Here is a 19,794-nt window from a genome sequence, read left to right on the forward strand (position 1 = left end):
GAAATTAAATTACAATGAAACCCCTTTGACACAATCACACAAAACTGCCTGAGGCTGATCTTCTCAAAGAAGATGGCTAACAAGGAAAACTGAAAATCCTTCACAGAAACTGTAGTCTGGGTATGGGGGTGGTCTTCTCAAAGTTACTCAATACCCTGTGAGATATTAAGAATCAATATCATTATTGCATCTCACATTTACACTAGGATTTTCAGCACCATTTGCCAGGAATGACAATGCATTGCACGTACAGTACCATAATTTAGCAGCTTTCCATCCATATACAGGTTTTCACAAGGCTCAAGAACTAGGATACCCTTAATACCTCCTCACATTCTAAAAGTGTTACTTCATTACCGGCCCCTTACATATGCAAACAGCACAGCAAGGACTCTGGACTTAGCACATATTGACCTCAACTCTAAACTGGGAACTCGCATGCATTTCCAGTATTAACAGATCAAAGGAAAAAAGTAATCAAACTAGAAATCTACAGTACATTGCCTAATACAGGCTTTATCCCCGGAAGTGCATTTATTAATGCCCAAAACTGTCTCAGGCCTTCACTATTTTCCGCCCAGCAGTTTTTTTTTTTTTCCCTGCTTTGTTTTTTTTTAGCCATTTTTTTAAGGCAATTAACCTGTAGCCAAACTTCATCACCAAAAGCATGCTAAAAACTCTCGGAACTGGTTCAACTACTCATATGCTAAAAATTCACATAAAAACTGTCTACATACATGGAAGGCGGCTTTCCACAAACCACCTATGGATGTGTCTTGTGTAAATAGTTGTCATGCTATCCTATCATGAAGGAGATGTATGTGTATTATTGTAGTGTGTACAGTCACAAAAATGTAAAAAAAACAACAAAAAACAACTATGTAACAGTATGAAAGAATCAGATTGGCTAACTAAAATTACAGCCAACTTCAAAGGAAAAAGGATTTTTACATAGAAAACACCATATCACTAGATCATGATTTGCATACAAACCCCCTGGGGGACTCATTAAGAGACTATTGTTACACATCAGGACCGACCTGGAGCCGTCCATACAAATGGTGAGGACATCAGTGCTAGTGTGCAAAGACAAGTGTTTGCATTTGTAAAGAGGACTTAATTTAATCTCAAATGCAACAATGTGGACAAGGTGAAAAGAAGAAAATCAGACTACTGAAAACTGCTCCTTCACTCCTGCAGCATTTAAAATGGAATGCAAACAAAAAAAAAAAAAAAAAAAAAAAAAAAAAACCACACACATAGCAAGCGGTTCTCAGGGAATAATATTTTTTATTTTGTAGAGATGCCTAAGGGAAAAAAATACACAATTATTTTTTTTTTATTAAAGCCACTACAAAATGTAACAAAAAATGAAATGTTGTATATTGAAGCTGCGAAAAGAAGTCATTTTTCTCAGCTGACCTGCATCCAAGTGGGACACATTCATTGATCCCTCAGACTTGCGTCTATTGAGGGATCATTGAAAACGGTCAAAAAAGGAGACATGTCGTATTTGTAATGGGCAGGTAAATAGACTCACAGAAAGGCATTGATAAAAAAAATAAATAGAACTCCTTATAGCCTTACAAACGTCTGGATACCTTAACAAAACCAAGACCCCATGTATATGGGATACTCATGACTTACCCACCAATACAAGTTATAGGCTTGGATCAGCTGATCTGGCTGCTGGAAGCATGGGTGCCAGGAAACTGCAGCTCTGCCCCATTCACTTCCTCTGGATAGGTCACCAACAGCCAAAATATCCCACATGTGTTAGCCAAGGTTTAAAAGTAACCAGCCAATGAGTGCAGGGCCGACCATGGGACCCCTCCTATCAGGAGAATGAGGCTCCTGCTGGGAATGGTGGCTGCTTCACTAAACACATTAAGACTCCATATAGTGGTTAACAGTTGAATCATTAACTTCTTATATCTACAAGTAGATGTAGCCTTGTCTGTCCTCATCCACAATGCATAGCTCTGTTAACAGTAAACACACCTAAATTTGCCTTTTTATGTGAACCAGTAGATCAGCATTTCCCAACCTTTTCAAATTCAGTATTCTTCTGGCAGAAATTCTTGAGACACCCCTACCAAATAATTTTTACCAAAAAACACATAAAAGGGCACAGATAATGTTGCATGTGGTCATCTCCCCAACCAAAGTTTCCCAGCTCCCTGGTTAGGTTTCCAAGAAACCCCTGTTGGGAATTTCTGAGCTGGATGAACATGAAGAAACACATATGCAGTGCAAGTAATACAAAGCACGGTTTGTAATAAGTCCCTATAGGTTAGACGTACTTTAAGTGGTGTGCTTGTTAATATGGGAAAGTTTTCATCCAGTAAATTCACTGCAGTCTCTCCCCTGTGTGCAGCCATTGCAGCCAGACTACTGGTCATGGATTACTAACAGGAAGCCATAAATAACCCAAATTGTAGCAACTCCATTGCTTAGAAATTGTATACTATTAACATGTCTGTCCACAGCTACTAAAGCACATGGTTAAAATGAAATCTCCTGTTCCTCAGTCAATGGCAGTAGGAAAGATATAGGGAGAATCCAGAACTTTACCTACTAATACCCTTCAAATCCAAAATAAGTAAAATAACACAGGAACTCTATCCTAACATGGCAGCATTTTCCTAAAAGTACATATAGACAAAGAGGTAACCTGAGATCTGTTCTATGTGGAGAGGGCAAACAAATGCAGAAAACACATTATTAGCAAACCAACTCAAGCACTTACTATACAATGTCCAACCAACACAAGTACTCACTATACAATGTCCAACCAACACAAGTACTTACTATACCAGGGGTCCTCAAACTTTTTAAATAGTGGGCCGGAGGCAGAGCAAATCGCACAGACATCGGGAGCGGTGCCCTCCAATAGGTAAAAGTGAAGTGCGCTCCATGGCCTGGCCCGAGCTCCCCAGGAACTTCATTATAAATGCACGCCTGCCGGCGTTGTCGGCGGGGCCAGACAGAAGTGCTTGGCGGGCCGCATGTGGCCCTCGGGCCGCAGTTTGAGGACCCCTGTACTATACAATGTCCAACCAACACAAGTACTTATTATACAATGTCCAACCAACACAAGTACTCACTATACAATGTCCAACCAACACAAGTACTTATTATACAATGTGCAACCAACACAAGTACTTACTATATAATGTCCACACTTAGATTTGTAGTGTGCAGATGTGCTATTCTCTTCCACAATATATAAAATGGAGGTTAGGAGGTAACTTTTATACTGTAAGCTGAGATACAGGGTGGGTATAGGTCCATCAACCAGCCCCCTTCACCCACCAGATAAGGTTTGGGAGGAGACTTCCTAGAGGTAGTTCATTGCATATGAAAGGGCTAGCAGGATATGCAGAGATGGCTCCCACCCCCCAACCCAAAAACAAACATTTCATGGACAGATAGTAAGCATTCCTCTACCACCAGAAACTGTACCTGCAAAACTGTAATACTGGAGTCACGTGGCTGTAATATATCTGCATTATATGGACTGTATATGGCTGCAAATTCTGTCCTGACATGGATACTGTAATGTTGGTCAATGAACCCGAAGCTGGGACAGAACATGGACCCATATAATACATACATATTATAGCCATGTAAATCCAACCATAGCTCCCATACACCTAAGCAAATATGGTCTGGAAAATCAAGTCCATATAATAGTTGCCTTTTCCGTACTGAATGTGATCTATGATACTGGGAGTCAATGCCTCCCCCATGGGTGCATGAAGCATGGAACATTTCAGTTGTGAGGATGAAGAGACCCCTAGCAGTATAGATTACTAGGACGCTTGGAGCCTAGGCCCACTGACTGGGTTTAGACCAGAAGTTTCTCGCTCATATTCAGCCATGTGCAAGAGGCCTAAAGCTGACCATACACATTTTCTGTTCAGTCAAGCCTCATGACTTGTGTGTATAAAGGCCTGCAAACTTTTCTACCACAGCAGATGTCATGAGAGAAAGGTTGAGCAGAGTGATCGCAACCTGTTCAAGTTCTTTGTTCTCAGGGATATAAGCAGTCATCAGTGGTATCTGGCAGTAATTTTCTATGCTCTCTCCATTCAGAACACATGCACAGAGGGCTGAATGTACATGAACATAAGGGAGGGGGGTTGGGAGAGAGCAGTCAGGCATCAGCTATCTAAACTCTATGGTCAGCTTTACCCTCCAGGTATTTCACTGGACAGATGGTGTAATATGGATGGTTATCACTACAAATGAGCTAAAAGGTATTCTCACACACAGGACAGGTTATAAATGGAGTACAGGTGTCCCCCCCAACCTACCCAGTAAGATGGCAGTGAAAGGGAGTACCGTATGTAGTGTGAAACTTTCTCCATTCACAGATATGGAAGTTACAGAAACAACAGCACAGAAGCAGATATATACAAGGGAAAGAATGGGAAAAAAAAAAGTAGGATTACACAGTAAAGAGCCAAAAATGTGCTAATAAAGTAGATTACAAAATTTATTAACACAAATACTGCCAGAAAATCAAAAGCTGTCCAAAAGTTTAGTTTTACTTTAAGTTATATGCGCACATCTGTCACACAACAACAAAAAATTCTACTTAAGTCAATAGGGGCGATGCACATGAGCATTATTTTCGTGGTCCGTTTTAACAGACGGTCAAAATATAAGCCAGGTCCTATTTTTATGGACACCCTCCATATATTCAAACAATATAGCTGTAATAATCATAAATAACCAACTCAAAAAAATGATCATTTATATATAAAAATTACTGTCATCTGTTATGTGATGTTGTAACATCTCCCAAAAAGCAGTCAGTGAATGTCTCCTGTATGGAGATCTCATTTCCCTCTAACAGGACGCAGCTGACGTCTGACTGGTCCCTTGACAGCTTGATCCCCGTGCAGCACGAGCATACAATACTTGGCAAACGGCACAGAAAATACCATCGCTGTCAACTGTGGCAGGCAGTTGTATTCACTATGTGACATGCCAGTGTTTGCTTAATAGCCAAGGCCATGTCAGGCTTCTGCTGCGGCCTAGTAGTGGGAAGGGGAAAGCCAAAGCCAATGGGGAATATGCCAGAAGCTCTTATACGACATACTTCTATTTTCTTCTCAATCTACTTCTAGCTTTGGCTCAAAAAAAAAAAAAAAAAAAAAAAAAAAAAAAAAAAAAAGCAGCAAATTCTTTTAAAAAAACCCTGCGATTCCGCAACATAAGGCCTCTGCTTCAAGTATAGCAAAAAAAAAAAAATTATATATATTTTTTTAAAAGTGTGCGAATGAAGTCTAATACCTGTAACCAGGTAACCTAGAAAGTGCAATTGCAATAGAGCTCATAATTCAGAGGGAAGCTACCTACCCAAATGTGGTTTATACTTGTCATGTGGCATGAAGATGCTAAAATTGTATTTCTGGAACCTTGTAACCATTAAACAGCTAGAAAAGAAAGTTTTGGACATTATTATATAATGTGAGCACTGCTCCACACATAATATGGACCATACCATACAAACATTGTATTTTATGTAGCACACTGTCAGAATATTGACTATAGAGGCATTTCCTCTGAATAGATGAGTAGTTGCAGTATCTACCAATCCAGCTAGTCCTTCCTGTTCTCAAGTACTGGCATGCAGTAAAATTAAAATACATACACCTCTAATAAGATAAGTAGTAAGGGCCTCTTCACATGGAGTATACGCTGGCCGATTCTGAATGTGTAAATGTTCCGAATCAGCGGTATTTAAAATAGATCCCATTGCTTTCTATGGGAGCAGGCATACGTGCGCTCCCCATAGAAATGAATGGGATGCTTTTTTCCCCATTCATTTCTATGGGGAGCGCATGTATGCCAGCTCCCATAGAAAGCAATGGGATCCGTTTTAAACGCTGCTGATTCGGAACGTTTACACGTTCAGAATCAGCCAGTGTATACTCTGTGTGAAGGGGCCCTAAATGTTGTGACACACAACACATGCAAATTTATCAGTCTCTCCATGCCCTTTCTTGTGCCACAAACACTGCTCAAATGTGGGCAGAGCACGGCTGCGATACCTCGGTCTGAAATTAATTATAACGCACTCCAGTTCTCCGTTCTGGCGCATGAGAGTGTAACTGGTTTATGAAGAGGCCAGAGCCTCTTAAAGACTGCCATGTACTATGCATTGAAATGAATTAGAGAATCTTTACCGCTTCTGCCTGACCATGATTTCTAGCCTTTTGTGAACGAAGGACTATCTAAAATGGAGCAATCCAAGTTGGTTGTTTGTCCAATTTCACAGCCTGTTTTGCACATTGACCATAAATGCAGAACCTAAGCCTTTATATCGCTTTTGTGTCCTGGCACCATTTGTTACATTAATCCCTTTAGGACAAGGCGTTTTTGTTTGTTTTTTGGCTATTATACTCTGGGGTCTCTTCAGACTACAAAGTGTAATAAGTGCAGGCCCAGGGAAATGATCATATATAAAAACCATTGTTACTTACCTCTGCAGCGTAACTGTCTGCGTCTGTGGTGCTTCTGGCTGAAATCAGGGACCGCCAAAGCATGTGATTGGGCCTCAGCGACATGACACTTGCGCCTAGAAGTCACGACGCCATGTCGCTGCCCAATAAGTGGTCCTTAGCGCCCAACAATATTTTTAATGTTTGTTCACTTCCCCCGGTGTCTCTACTTATTATACTCTGGTGTCTTCTGGTCAGTCCCAACTAAACCGCCAGTTAAACTTTGTAAGACTAATCTCACGAGGTTCGCCCAACACCTAGTCATACTGTAAAAAGGGGAGTGACATAAATAATCACATTAAAATGCCTAATTAAAGAGGACCTTTCATGGTCCAGGGCACAGGCAGTTCTATATACTGCTGGAAAGCCGAGAGTGAGCTGAATTCAGCGCACTATCGACTTTCCTGATCTGTGCCCCAGGTAAAGAGCTATCCGTCCCGGTACCGTAGCTCTTTACAGTCAGAAGGGCGTACCTGAGTCTGTCAGGTACATCCTTCTCCACAGCAGCGCCTATCGTGCTGTACAGTGTGAGCGGCGAGGAACACCCCCTGCCTCTGCTCACAGTGCTCGTCCATAGATGATTATCAGGAGGGGAGGGGGCGTTCCTCCCCACTCACACTGTACAGCACTATAGGCGCTGCTTTGAAGAAGGACGTACCTGACTTACTGTCAGGAACGCCCTTCTGACAGTAAAGTGCTACGGTACCGGGACCGATAGCTCTTTACCCCGGGGCGCAGATCGGGAAAGCCAACATTACCCTGAATTCAGTGCACTCTCGGCTTTCCAGCAATATATGGAACTGCCTGTGCCCCGGACCATGAAAGTTCCTCTTTAATCGAGATTTTGATTTAGCTCATAATCACCCAGCCCTCGGTCCAATTATTATGTACAGTGCACTGGGAAGCCGGAGGAAGAAGGGGGTCCAGTACAATTACAGTGATACCAAAGTTATATCTTTAGTGTCTTAATATATACGTTTAATTTCAAATATAAAAATTCTTTGAGACACTTCAGTGTACAAAACAGATGCTATAAGGTTGGGGCCCCACGTTGCAAATATGTGTCGGTTTGGCGGCAGCAAAAAAACAAAAACAAAACAAAAAACCAAACAACACACTCCAAGTATGACCGAGCCTGCATAGTGGATGGGGTTTTGGCTATTCCCAATCCACACATTGTAGAAAATTAACTGTCTAACTGTCAGAAACGCCCTTCTGGCACTAAAGCGCTACGGTACCGGGAGGAGCCATTTCACAGGAAGAAGCGTGAAGGCTAAGTATATACTATGGGTCAGGGGTTGGGCTGAGTAGGTAGGAAACGGCAGGATAACTAGAGAGACAGGGAGGGGGCGAGTGAAGAAGTTGCATAGTAAGGCTCCGTTCCCACGGAGTAACGCGCCGCTCATTCTGACACATAAACATGTGTCAGAGTGAGGTGCTTCAAAACAGATCCTATTGACTTCAATGGGTGCCGGCTTACGCGCGCTACCCATTGAACTCAATGGGAGGCTTTTTTTACTTATTGCTTTCACACAGTGCATCCCATAGGCGTGCACAGATACTTGCTTCTAGTTCACACAGCAGAAGCTTCAGAATACAGAGTCAGTGTGTGTCACATCGTACAAAAGCTAATAAATCGGCAACAAAGCACCTGGAAATAATAATGGAAGAGCTATTTGCCTGATGTATTTGACAAACAGGACAAATGAGAACAACATTTCCTACAGTTTCTTTAAATTTTTTTTTTTCTGAAAACCACATTAAAGGGATCCCCTATCATTGGATATCCTTTTTTTTCTGACTAATGCGTAGGAATAGCCTTAAGAAATGCTATTCTTCCCTTACCTTTAGATAGGGAGGCGTCGCTGGAGATTTCTCTCATAGCATTGGGGACGCCCCCAGTGCTGTTTGAGCTTTGGGGACCGCCCCCGATGCTGCGAGGGAAGTCATTTGCATAATAAAAGCCCGGATTTCTACCGAACGGCGGTGCGGAGAAGACATCTAAAGGTAGGAGAAGAATAGCCTCTTAAAGCTATTCCCGTGTTAGTCGGAAAAAAAGGATATCCAATTATAGGATCCCTTTAAAGGAATTCTGTCAGATGTAAAATGCCTTCCAATAAGCTGCAGTGTAGTAACTATTCATAGGAGCAGGAACATACCTTTGTTGCCATAACCCCAGGAGGCAATGCAGAGAATCATCTTTTTTATGGCTTTAGAAATCAGCATCAAGTGCACCAGGGGCGGGGCCTGGTTCTTCAATGGAATTGCTCCTCCCCTTTAGAAGTGATTCACAATTCTAGTCTCTGACTGCATCACAGGTTTCTGTAAGTAAATGTGGTAAATCAGGACCCGCCCCCAACGCACTTGGCTTTATCTCCCCAATAAACATGCACGTTTAGCTATTAAGTACTTGCGGTCATCTTGTCCCTTTGTCCCTTCATCAGGCTTACTACTGCTACAATTCTACATTTGCTGCCTTAACCGTAGAATGCATAGAGAATATTTCCCCTGCATTTTCAGAATGGGTTCTTTTACAGAAATCTATTTGAGGATACAGCAGGCAGAGCTAAAACCCCAGGAGAGCTACTGCAAATATCCCAAAATATTGCACAAGGTTAGCTTTTCTCTACAATATTATATTTCCTATCTAGCTCTCTTTATAACCATACTCTGCTCATCCACACTGGCAGGCAAGTATACTTTTTCTCCATTAGACTCTGCTCACGTATGGGCTGAAAATACTGATGAGAATGCCATCAATTTCAACAGCAAAAATAATACACCGCGCTGCACTGCATTAGCTGTCAAAGTAATAACGCCATTAATAGGGTCATCCTTCTATTAAAAACAGAAATCATGACACCAGAGACTGGGGATTTAGTACTTTTGCCACTGGTAGGTTTACACAGTGGATTTGTTGCAAAAATTACTGGAAAATTTCCGCAGCAAATTTTGAATGGTGAGTCCTGCTGCAATATCCGCCATGTGAACTTACCCCAAGGGTAGGAAACACATACAGCAGATTTAACCCCTGCAAAAGCATTATCTGAAGCAATAAGATTTTATCCATGCTACACTAGAGAAAGGGGAAAAATTAGGGCAATTACTGTAATCAAAACATAACCAAAAATGTCCATCAATCTGGATAACTCACATGATTGGGTGTACAACGGTTATTTCAGTTATTACATTACTTGCTGATGTCATTTAGTAGGCCCAAGGGCTCGTTCACATCTGTGCCCGGTCTCCGTTCATACAAGTTTTTGTTTCCTGCACAAATCAGATGCAGGAGACAGAAAGCTGCAGGACTCTTTCATACCCATTCATTTGAATGGGTTTGAAATATGTCTGGCCGTGAGTGTTTTATGCTCTCCGCCGCAAAACCGTTTTTTTTCAACCGGACACAGAGTAGGACATGCAGTACTCTGTGTCCGGTTTAAAAAAAAAACGGTTTCGCGGCGGAGAGCATAAAACACTCACGGCCAGACCCGGTCTGACAGCTTTCGGTCTTCTGCATGCAGAAGACTGAAAGCTCAGAACGGACTCCAGGCGCTAGGGTGAACCCAGCATAAGGCTGGCTCAAACTCCTCCTTCAAAAAACACCTCACCATACAGTCTGCCCTGTGGATAAGTCTTTTCATCATGAAAACTCAATTTGTCACCAGAAACCCCTTTAACACTTAAGTAGCTTCCCCCAGCATTGTACATAGAGTCATGAATATGTGAATGCTCCCTAACATGGTAGTCTCACTAGATTGATTTTTTTTTTTTTTTGTAATGGGGGTCCAAATGCAGAGCTCACCACTGACTCTGTAAATGGGGAAGGGTGACCCCTGTTGTGAATACAGACACGATATTCACTTTGATGGGAACGCTGGCGAAGAGCTGTACTTCAGCTATTTCCAGAGATCGTATTGAAATGAATGGGAAATGGGAAACACCCCTTGTTCTCAGAATTGGTGGGAATTTTACCCTATTGATAAATTTACCCTCTAGTGTAGAAGACTGCTAGTTTCTTTAAATGATTATTGGTTGAAACAGCCAAAATAGGAGATGTTGGAAGTCTAAGTCCGTACTGATGTAGAAAATGGCCATGTGATGTTTATTTTGTTATTTTTTTTTTTATTATTTTACAACCATCACACATTCGTTTTAAAATCTATGAAAGTCTGTAGGTGTATGTCCATGTCCAATTTTTTTTTTTTTTTTTTTTTTTAACAGATTGAAAATTGTACATAAAAAAAAAAAAAATGAAAAATGCCTTATATTTGTCCATTTTGACACGGAAAAAAAAAGACATGTGAGGAAGGCCTAATATGTATGGCCAGTTTTAAAGAAATCCCAGCAACATATGAACACGTTGGCAGTTTATGGGCTCCATACATAGTGATATATACCATAATCTTTAAATACCTTCACATATACAGTGTTGGCCAAAAGTATTGGCACCCCTGCAATTCTGTCATAATTATGTCCACCCCCTTTTTTATGTTTGGTGTGGAACTATATCCAATTTGGCTTTTTGACAATTCTTTTTGTGGTTTTCCATTGAAGACAAATTAAATGAAGATATTAATACCAAAGAGTTTGCGCTTGCAATCATTTTCTGGAAGAAAATGAGTATTATCCGACAGAATTGCAGGGGTGCCAATACTTTTGGCCAACACTGTATATTATATAAATTTTAAACAATAAATGCTGCAGGACTAATATGATAACTAAATGACTTACATAGTAAGATCTCCAGCATGCATGCTGACCGTGCACACTCAGGGATTCTGCACAAGTCTCCTTGGAAAGATTAGCAGACATGAGCTACTATACTGCGCTCAAAAGATAAATAAGACACACAAGCCTGCACAAAAAGGAATCCACCATTATTGCAATAACCTAATGTGTAACACCAAATTTCAGCAGAATGTTCTGTGGCTGGACAGCTGGTAAACTGTTTTACAAAATTTCCAGGGTTGTGGTACCACATTGCAGTAGATACTGTTTTGTTGCAGACTTTGATACTTTATTTTTATTTATACTATTGCCCATGTCTTTATCATGGGCCTGAGGTCCTATTCTGGTCTATTCCGGTCCATTCTGCACCAAAGGGAAGACAGGTATCATCTATGCGCCGTCTGTCTGTGCTGTTCACCCATGGACCCAGCACATGTATACTATTGTTATTCACATGCCTGTTTCATACAAAAATGTATTCGTGTTTATCAAGCACTGTATACAAACCCATTGATTTTAATTGACACAAGCAAGCACTGGTTTGTTTTTTTTCCTTTTTTATCCCAGCGACAAATGGTTCATGGAAAAGGAACAGAGAGACGTGCTCTATTTTGGTCTGGTTTACAGTGCATGTAAGGCTGTAACGTCTAGGAGTCCATGATGCCCATTTGTTGTCAGTTTTTCACAGACAACACAAAATTTGAAAATAAGTAGCAGGGCTCCAGATGGCAGCCAGAATGGTCACAATGTAATTACAAATGTACAAATGGTGGCAAGAATTTTTAGTCTTGGCACCATTTGTGACTAACCCCTTCATCATGCTATCCCTTTAAGAGAAAAGCCGGCAGCTGCAGCACACTCAACACCATGTATGTCTGTCCTCTCTATCCACAGATAGCCAAGTAAATGGTGACGCAGGAAGACTTCGGCCTCCTGCTCCATCATTCAAAGCAGCTGTTATTAATGTCCACTGCATGACAAGACGAGAAGGATGAGAGCTTCACGGAGGACTGTGGAACGTTATTGGGCATGTAGTATCTATCTGTATCATAAATATAAATATATATAGCTACCACTGGGAACAGTATGTGTGTAAAACATAATATATATAAATATATATTATCCACTGGGGAGAGTATTATACTGATGAGAGGGTGGGAACACCAGGGAGAGCATTACACTGGGTGGGTGGCCACTGAGAAGCACTTACAGAGAAAAATAAAAACTGCTCCTTAAAAGTGATTAAAATTTCCAGCAACATGGTGGCTCAGTGGTTAGCACTCCAGCCCTGGAATCCTGGGTTCGAATCTTGCCTGGAACAACATCTGCAAGGAGTTTGTATGTTCTCCCAGTGTTTGCATGGATTTCCTCCCATTCTACAAAGACATACTGATAGGAAAATAAATGTACATTGCAATCCCTATATGGGGCTCGCAATCTACATTGAAAAAAGTGATTAAAATTTCCAAGAAATCTCATTCATGCACTACTGGAAAAAAAAAATCTACAGCAGAAACTAGTTTGTGGTAATTTATTTTCATCAGATTCTCACAATGAATTGAACATTTTATGACAACCACTAACATTTGTAATGCACTTTTCTCACGGACTCAAAACACAGGGTATATTGTGGACTAGGGGAGTTAGTGACTGCCATACAGGAGCTCAACTCCAATACCCCCAAGGGTCAGTTGTTTGTTTGAGGAGCCAATTCACCTATCAGTAAATTTTTGGCATGTGGAAAAAATTGCACCAAAAACACAGGGATGCTGCCCCGGTCAGATTCAAATCCAGGACCCCATCGCTGCAAGGCAACAATGCTAACCACTGAGCTACTGTACCCATTCTTTTTTTTTTTTTTTGGGGGGGGAGGGGGGGGTTGGTTATTCACATATCAGCAATTGTCATAGGATAGTGTACAGTTAGTGACATCTCTCACATATCTTGTGGTCAAGGGCAGTGTTAGACAGGATCACATAAATGCAAAATAATAGACATCGGCTGACTTTAAATTATTTTGCAATTAATTAACAAGTTCTCTCCCTGCAATGCAAGTTCTGCAGTATTTTGTGCATGAACAGGTTTCCTCTGCGGACTTGAAAAGCACTGTGGGAAATAACTGTGATGCATTGCCGCCATGGTTTTTCCAGCAGCATTTTTTTTATTTTTTGCTGCGGGAGGCTACATGGGGCCCCATGTTGCAGAAACGCAGCGTTTTTTGTTGCAGAGTTAGCTGTTTGGGATTTTTTTATTTTTTTTTGGTCAAGTTAGGAGTGGATTTAACAGAAAGGAAACATCAAAGTGCTTCTTTTATATTTTCCATTGCTTTTCAATCCATTCCTCACTTTTGGCTCAAAATCTGCAACATAAAACACTGTTTCCACAATGTTGGGCCTCAGCCTTAGGGTAAGGCCCCACGTTGCAAAAATGCAGCTTTTTTCGCTGGAGATTTTGCTGCAATTTTTTTGAGCCAAAGCCAAGAATGGCTCCAAGAGGTATGGGAAATACATAGCAAGCTCTTATACTTCTCCCATCTTCTCAATCCACTCCTGGTTTTGGCTCGAAAAACTGCAGCAAAACCTGCAACAAAAAAAGCTGTGTTTCTGCAACGGGGGGGCCTCAGCCTTAAGACTAAGGCTCCATGTGGCGTCCCACACAAAAAAGCACTGTGGGAAAAACCGTAGCGGCAACGTATTGTGTTTCTTCTTGCAGCTCTTTAGACAAAGTTTGCAGAGGTTTCTCTTTCAATTATGCCTAAGGGGAAACCACCGGTACTTCCATAGGTATAACTGACATACTGCGATTTCCAAAACCGCATCGGTTTTTACTGCAATTTAGGCATGAGATTCACTAGAATCCCATCCACTTTGCTCTGACTGTAAAACACCACAATTTTTTCTGTCGCAGACAAATTGCAGCGTTTACGCCATGCAGGGCCCTGATGTAAAGGTGTTTTCTGGGCAAACCAGCAACTAGTGGCCATGGAGGTGTAAAAAAAAAAGGTATACTCACCTACCTTCAGGCAATCTATTTCAGGAGCATGGTATCCCCATTTTCTTCACTTCTGGTCCTGACTGGGTTGAAACGGTACAGCTTCTGTAACCAATCACTAAAATAATAGTGGTCATATTTGCAAGATCAGTGACGTCATTACTGGAGTCAGAAGCGAAGGTGAACATACAGTCTCTCCTAAAAAAAAACCCTCTTAATGCCCGAGACCACACCTTGCAAAAGCACCACGTTTTTTTCTTGCAAATTTTGGGAAATTTCTTTACGTTAAAGATATGTGGCGTAATTCTACACATTGTAGAAAAATAAGAAGCAGTTTTGAAAATCACAGCATGGCAATTATACCTCCGAAAATGCTGGCGGCTTTCCTACAGGTGTAATGGAAGCAGAAAGCCCAGAGGGAACCTTTGGAGACTTTCTGTCAGAAGTAATGTGGATAAAACCGCAATGCGTTTCAGTCGCATTTTTTCTCACAGTGCTTTTTCACTGCAGTCTGCTACATGGAGCCTTAGCTTAAAGGGATCCTATCATTAAAAGTCAAATTTTTGTCCCGTAGGAAAGGCATTTCGTCTTCTACCTTTAGAGGTCTTCTTCGGGCCGCCGTTCAGTATATAATCCGTTTTTTGTCAGTATGCAAATAAGTTCTCTCACGGCACTGGGGGTGGTCCCCAGCGCTTAGACAGCACTGGGGGCGTCCCCAATGCTGTGAGAGAACTCTCCAGCGTCGCCTCCATCTTCTTCAGGAACGGGTCTTCTTCCAGGGGTTGTTTTCAAACTTAAGCCAACTGCGCAGGCCCGCCGGCCACAAAAAAATGGCTGCTCGCACTGTATTGTAAGCGGCCATTTTCTTGTGGCCGGCGGGGATGCGCAGCCAGCTTTGTCCTAGGCCTAGAAGTTTGAAGCCAACCCCCAGAAGATGTGAAGACCCGTTCCTGAAGAAGATGGAGGCGGCGCTGGAGAGTTCTCTCGCAGCATTGGGGACACCCCCAATGCTGTTTGAACGCTGGGGACCGCTCCCAGTGCTGCGAGAGAACGGATTTGCATACCGACAAAAAACGGATTATATACCGATCGGCGGGGTGGCGAAGAAATCTACAGGTAGGAGACAAATAGCCATTCTTAAGGCTATTCCTACGTTAGGGACAAAAAAATTGACTTTTAAGGATAGGATCCCTTTAAAGCGGTTTTCGAGCCCTAAAGTGTCTGATTCTTTTGGTCATTAATTTGTGATGTGTGAGGGTTCTACATCTGGACACTGCACCGATCAGCTAATGTGCCTGTTTCCAGGTACCAGAGCTAGGACTAATCCTACATTACTTAAATAGGAGTTGAGCTGCTTCAGTCCTGGTGGGAACGCTGACAGTTTGCGAGAGTTGCGCATTAGCTGTTCCATGAGGCTGCAGTGTACATGGACGCCATATACTTAGTAGTTGTGCTTCAGGGTACTGCAACATCAAAGCATCAATTATTAAAAGTTTTTAGTTTTACCTAGATAGAGAGTGTTCTACAAAAAGATGCTATTTTTGCAATTTAATATAAAAGTCCCACAGCACACAAACTTAACAATAGTTATCAAGCCTGCAATGACAGAAACAGACAGTAGAGCTTTCAATAACAAGTCAACTTCCATGTTTCAAGGCCGCAGCACCATATACTTATGCCCTACTGTTTCACAGACATTAACAGCAGCAATAACTACATACTAAAAGGTCATTTGGGGAAGAGCCATCTAGCATAAACAACACAGCCAAAGTCTAGTATAGCAGACACAAATAAAATACATCTGTCCAATACAATGGAGATAGCCACTGTAAGGTCTAAGGCTTCTTGCACACGACAGTGAAGACAAAAATAAAATGGACATTAAAAACAGATTAAACTGTCAGTTAACATCTGTTTCCCATCAGTGTTTCAGTTAGGCCCGGTTCACACCTGCATTCGGTATTCCGTTCAGGGAGTCCACATGGGGACACCCCGAACAGGGTACTGAACGCAAAGGCAGGCGGTGAGCTTATGAAAGCACACAGACCCCATAGACTATAATGGGGTCCATGTGTTTTCTGCGGGGTGTCCGAACGAGTCATGCGGAGAGGAAAGTAGTTCATGATGTACTTTTCTGTATGTTCTGTGCGGACACCACACGGAAAACCCACAGACCTCTTTATAGCCTAAGGGGTTCGTGTGCTTTCATAAGCTCATCACTTGTCAATGCGTTCGGTATTCTGTTCGGGTGGGTGGAATCAATCCCCACGCGGAATACCAAACCGAACGCAGATGTGAGCCAGGCCTAAATCATCAGTTTTGTGGCGGGCTGCCAATTCCAATGCCAGTTTTGCATCAGTTTGTCTTCAATTTTTATCTGTCATAAGGGGCCACACGGTGGCTCAGTAGTTAACACTACAGCCTTGCAGCGCTGGGTCCTGGTGTTCAAATCCCGCCAAGAGCATAAAACAATTTGCAAGGAGTTTGTATGTTCTCCCCGTGTTTGCATGGATTTCCAGCCCATATTCCAAAGACATACTGATAAAGAAAAATGTACATCGTGAGCTCTATGTGGGCTCACAATCTACATTTAAAAAAAAAAAAAATTATCTGTCATTGAATGAACCTCATTGGTTTTTTTGTTTTTTTTTTTGACCCAACCCACTCATCAGTTATTAAATCCATTTCGACAGACTTTAAGAACAGACCTCATTGGTCAGTTCATCTGAGAAAACAAAAATAACATTTTTTTTCCTTTTTTTTTTGTTAACGGTCCATTTAAAGTACATGTCCCCATTGATTTATATATTTTTATAAAAACAGGTTTAACAAAAAAAAAAAACACCACAACAACTATTCTTTACATTCTTATGCATGGGCCCAACTCTAGGGATGGAAAATACACAGGAGTAAATAATCCACCAATACCAGATCGAACATTCTTGCCAGCTTTCTGCTTTACTTGAATGGGACAAGCATGTCGATCTAGTAGTAATTCTGTCCAGTATGTAAAAAAAATAAATATATACTCCGCAACAATAACTTAGATACATGCCAGCGACTCCAGCATACCACGTCATATAACCCATCAGTCACAGAATAAAGAGCCAACTATACAGCAAGCATACTGATGATCCCACAAATAAGCTCAATAACGCCATGCAACAAAACACTACGAAGAGCAAACAAGCAGATTCTGTGACGCACTCCACTAACCATACATCCACCCACAAAGCATGTCACAAAATGACCACTTCATCCAAAAGCACATGGCAGCCATGTCACTGCAATCCCCATCAAACCCAACCTTATCAGTCACTTACAGCACAGTTACACAGTCAGACATTGCGCAAGGAACGAAACTAGCACAGCAGAATAGCTTCTCATGTTTACACACTAAACATAGATAGTGGTCAGAGTCCCAGGACACCTCCTTGGGAAGTAAGGGTTAATCTGGTGGACATATATATATGGGGGGGGGGGGTTTACAAATGAATTCACAACCACCAGTCTACCAGCTTCAGCAGATCAAAGCAGAGTCACACTGACAATTAGTGCCAGCTTCAGCCATGACACATCGACAAGAAGGTCCAAGCAAAGTGACATAAATGACAGTGCTTAGTGCTCACTCACACTTGCAGTTTTCTTTAGGACTCAATCTCAATGATCACATACGCAGTCGCCATGTGAAGAAGGTCACTGGCCATAGCATACAATGTAATGATGGTGCCCATACACCAAGCAGCAGCAGATCCCACACAAGCATGGCAGCTGGCAGACACATGACAAGCATATGCCAAGCACATTACTCTGAACAATGGCGGTGCCCAGCAGAGGTAGCCTGGCTCCTGTCACACTCCATATACTGCAGGCTGCAGTCACCGCTGGCCAGAAGGGCAGGGAGCCTCACCCCGGCCCCGGAGCAGTGACGTAGCGAGCACGGTAAGCATGCTGGAGACAGTCACCGGCTGCTGCCATTACTGTCCCTCCTGTCACCCCCGTAACAGTCATAGAGGACATCTGGAGCCTTGGAATCAAAGCGGTGACATATGATGTCACTACAGACGCGTGATGTCATTCATTCGCTTCAAATATGGCCGGCCACCGCCATACGGTAAGGCCAACCTGTCACAAAGGTCACATCGCAGGTTATGTACACACGTGGCACAAAACGGGCAACATCGCAGTTACTACACTCGTGTCCGACACAAATGCCGGCTGGCACAGACAAGGCTAGAAGGGCTGAGGGCCCGGATCATACAAGGCTGCCATAACCGATTACAGACACACACATATCATGCTGAGCAGGGCACCTAAGCCAAGCAGTACCAGGCGGACAAGTGCCTCGGACCTGTGGGGACTTATGACACCGAGGATGGTGATGGATTGCGAGCCGGGCCCCACCAAGTCTCACCTGCTCTCCTCAGTCCGCGCAGCCGGGCGCAGCCGCACCAGCCAGATGGCCCATTTCCGGATCCCGGCGCCTCCGTACGCAGGCGCACACAATATCCACGTGACAGAAATGAGCGGAAGAGGTGGGATGTCAGAAACGCTGCGTCGCCTTCCATGCTGGACACGTGATGATTGTGCGACAGATGAGTGTAGAGGGCGTGATTGATGTCATATGACTAGCAACCGGAGGACGCATGGACTGCTGATCGTGTGTTTCTGGTGCAGGAACGAGACTGTATGAGCAGATGATAATACATGTTATATTTACAAGACCAATCACATCACTGCTTTCATTTTCTAATTTCCATTTGAGAAAAGAAAAATGGAGTCTTATTGGATGCCATGTGGCACTCTCAGTGTGTACTTTGTGCGCAGATAGTGGCACATGACTTTATCTTTGGTTGGTGTGCTGTCTTTTTGTTTATTTTTTTGACAGATAGTGCCTTGATGCTAGGTTCACACCTGTGTTCGGGGTTCCCCAAGCGGAGACCTAACCTGCTTAAAAAAGTGGTTACCTGTGGAAACCCATAGACCCCATAATGCTTGCAGAACTCAGCACAGGTGTGAACCTAGCCTTACAATCGTTCACTTGTTTCTGTGCCCCCTGATACACTTTTTATCCCAGGTCTGTATGTTCGGATGCATAATTCAAGACGGGTCCTATTCCTGACCCGTTTATCTGTGAGCAAGCCACCTAGCTCCAGCCAGTGTGTATAATGTTCTCCTCCGGCTATCCCCAGTTTAAGGGCTAGTTCACACGTGAGTATAAGGGGAGGTTTTTGACAGCGGATTTCGCGTCCAAAACCTCCCCTTATAATGGTGGTCTATGGAGACCGTCGGGCTTCTTTTCTCCGCTAGCGGCGGGCTGCTGCTAGCGGAGAAAAGAAAGGACATGTCCCTTCTTCAGGCGGAAGCCGCGCAGGCTCAGCCGCGCGGCTTCCGCCCCCGGCAGGTCCCTCCTATGTCGGCTCATTCATTTGAGCCGACAGCAGAGGGTTAATCCGCGACAGCGATGGTCGCGGCGGGCGGGTTTTGACAAGAGAGAGACGCGGCTCGCTGCGTCTCTCTCTGTGTCAAAACCCGCGCGGGCAGTTCACGTGTGAACTAG

General features: G+C 42.8%; 1 protein-coding gene across 2 annotated transcripts in view; it reads right to left on the reverse strand.

Moving 5' to 3' along the window:
* The window catches only part of EIF4G1 (eukaryotic translation initiation factor 4 gamma 1), a 46,153-nt gene extending 27,440 nt beyond the window's left edge, over window positions 1-18,713 (reverse strand). For both annotated transcript variants that reach the window (XM_075268443.1, XM_075268442.1), the window contains exon 1: window positions 18,649-18,713. The gene's annotated coding sequence lies outside the window, so the exon portion shown is untranslated. The remainder of the gene's footprint in view (window positions 1-18,648) is intronic.
* Between the last annotated feature and the right edge of the window lie 1,081 nt (window positions 18,714-19,794).

This window comes from Leptodactylus fuscus, chromosome 3 (assembly GCF_031893055.1).
Source record: "Leptodactylus fuscus isolate aLepFus1 chromosome 3, aLepFus1.hap2, whole genome shotgun sequence".
Taxonomy (NCBI): Eukaryota; Metazoa; Chordata; class Amphibia; order Anura; family Leptodactylidae; genus Leptodactylus; species Leptodactylus fuscus.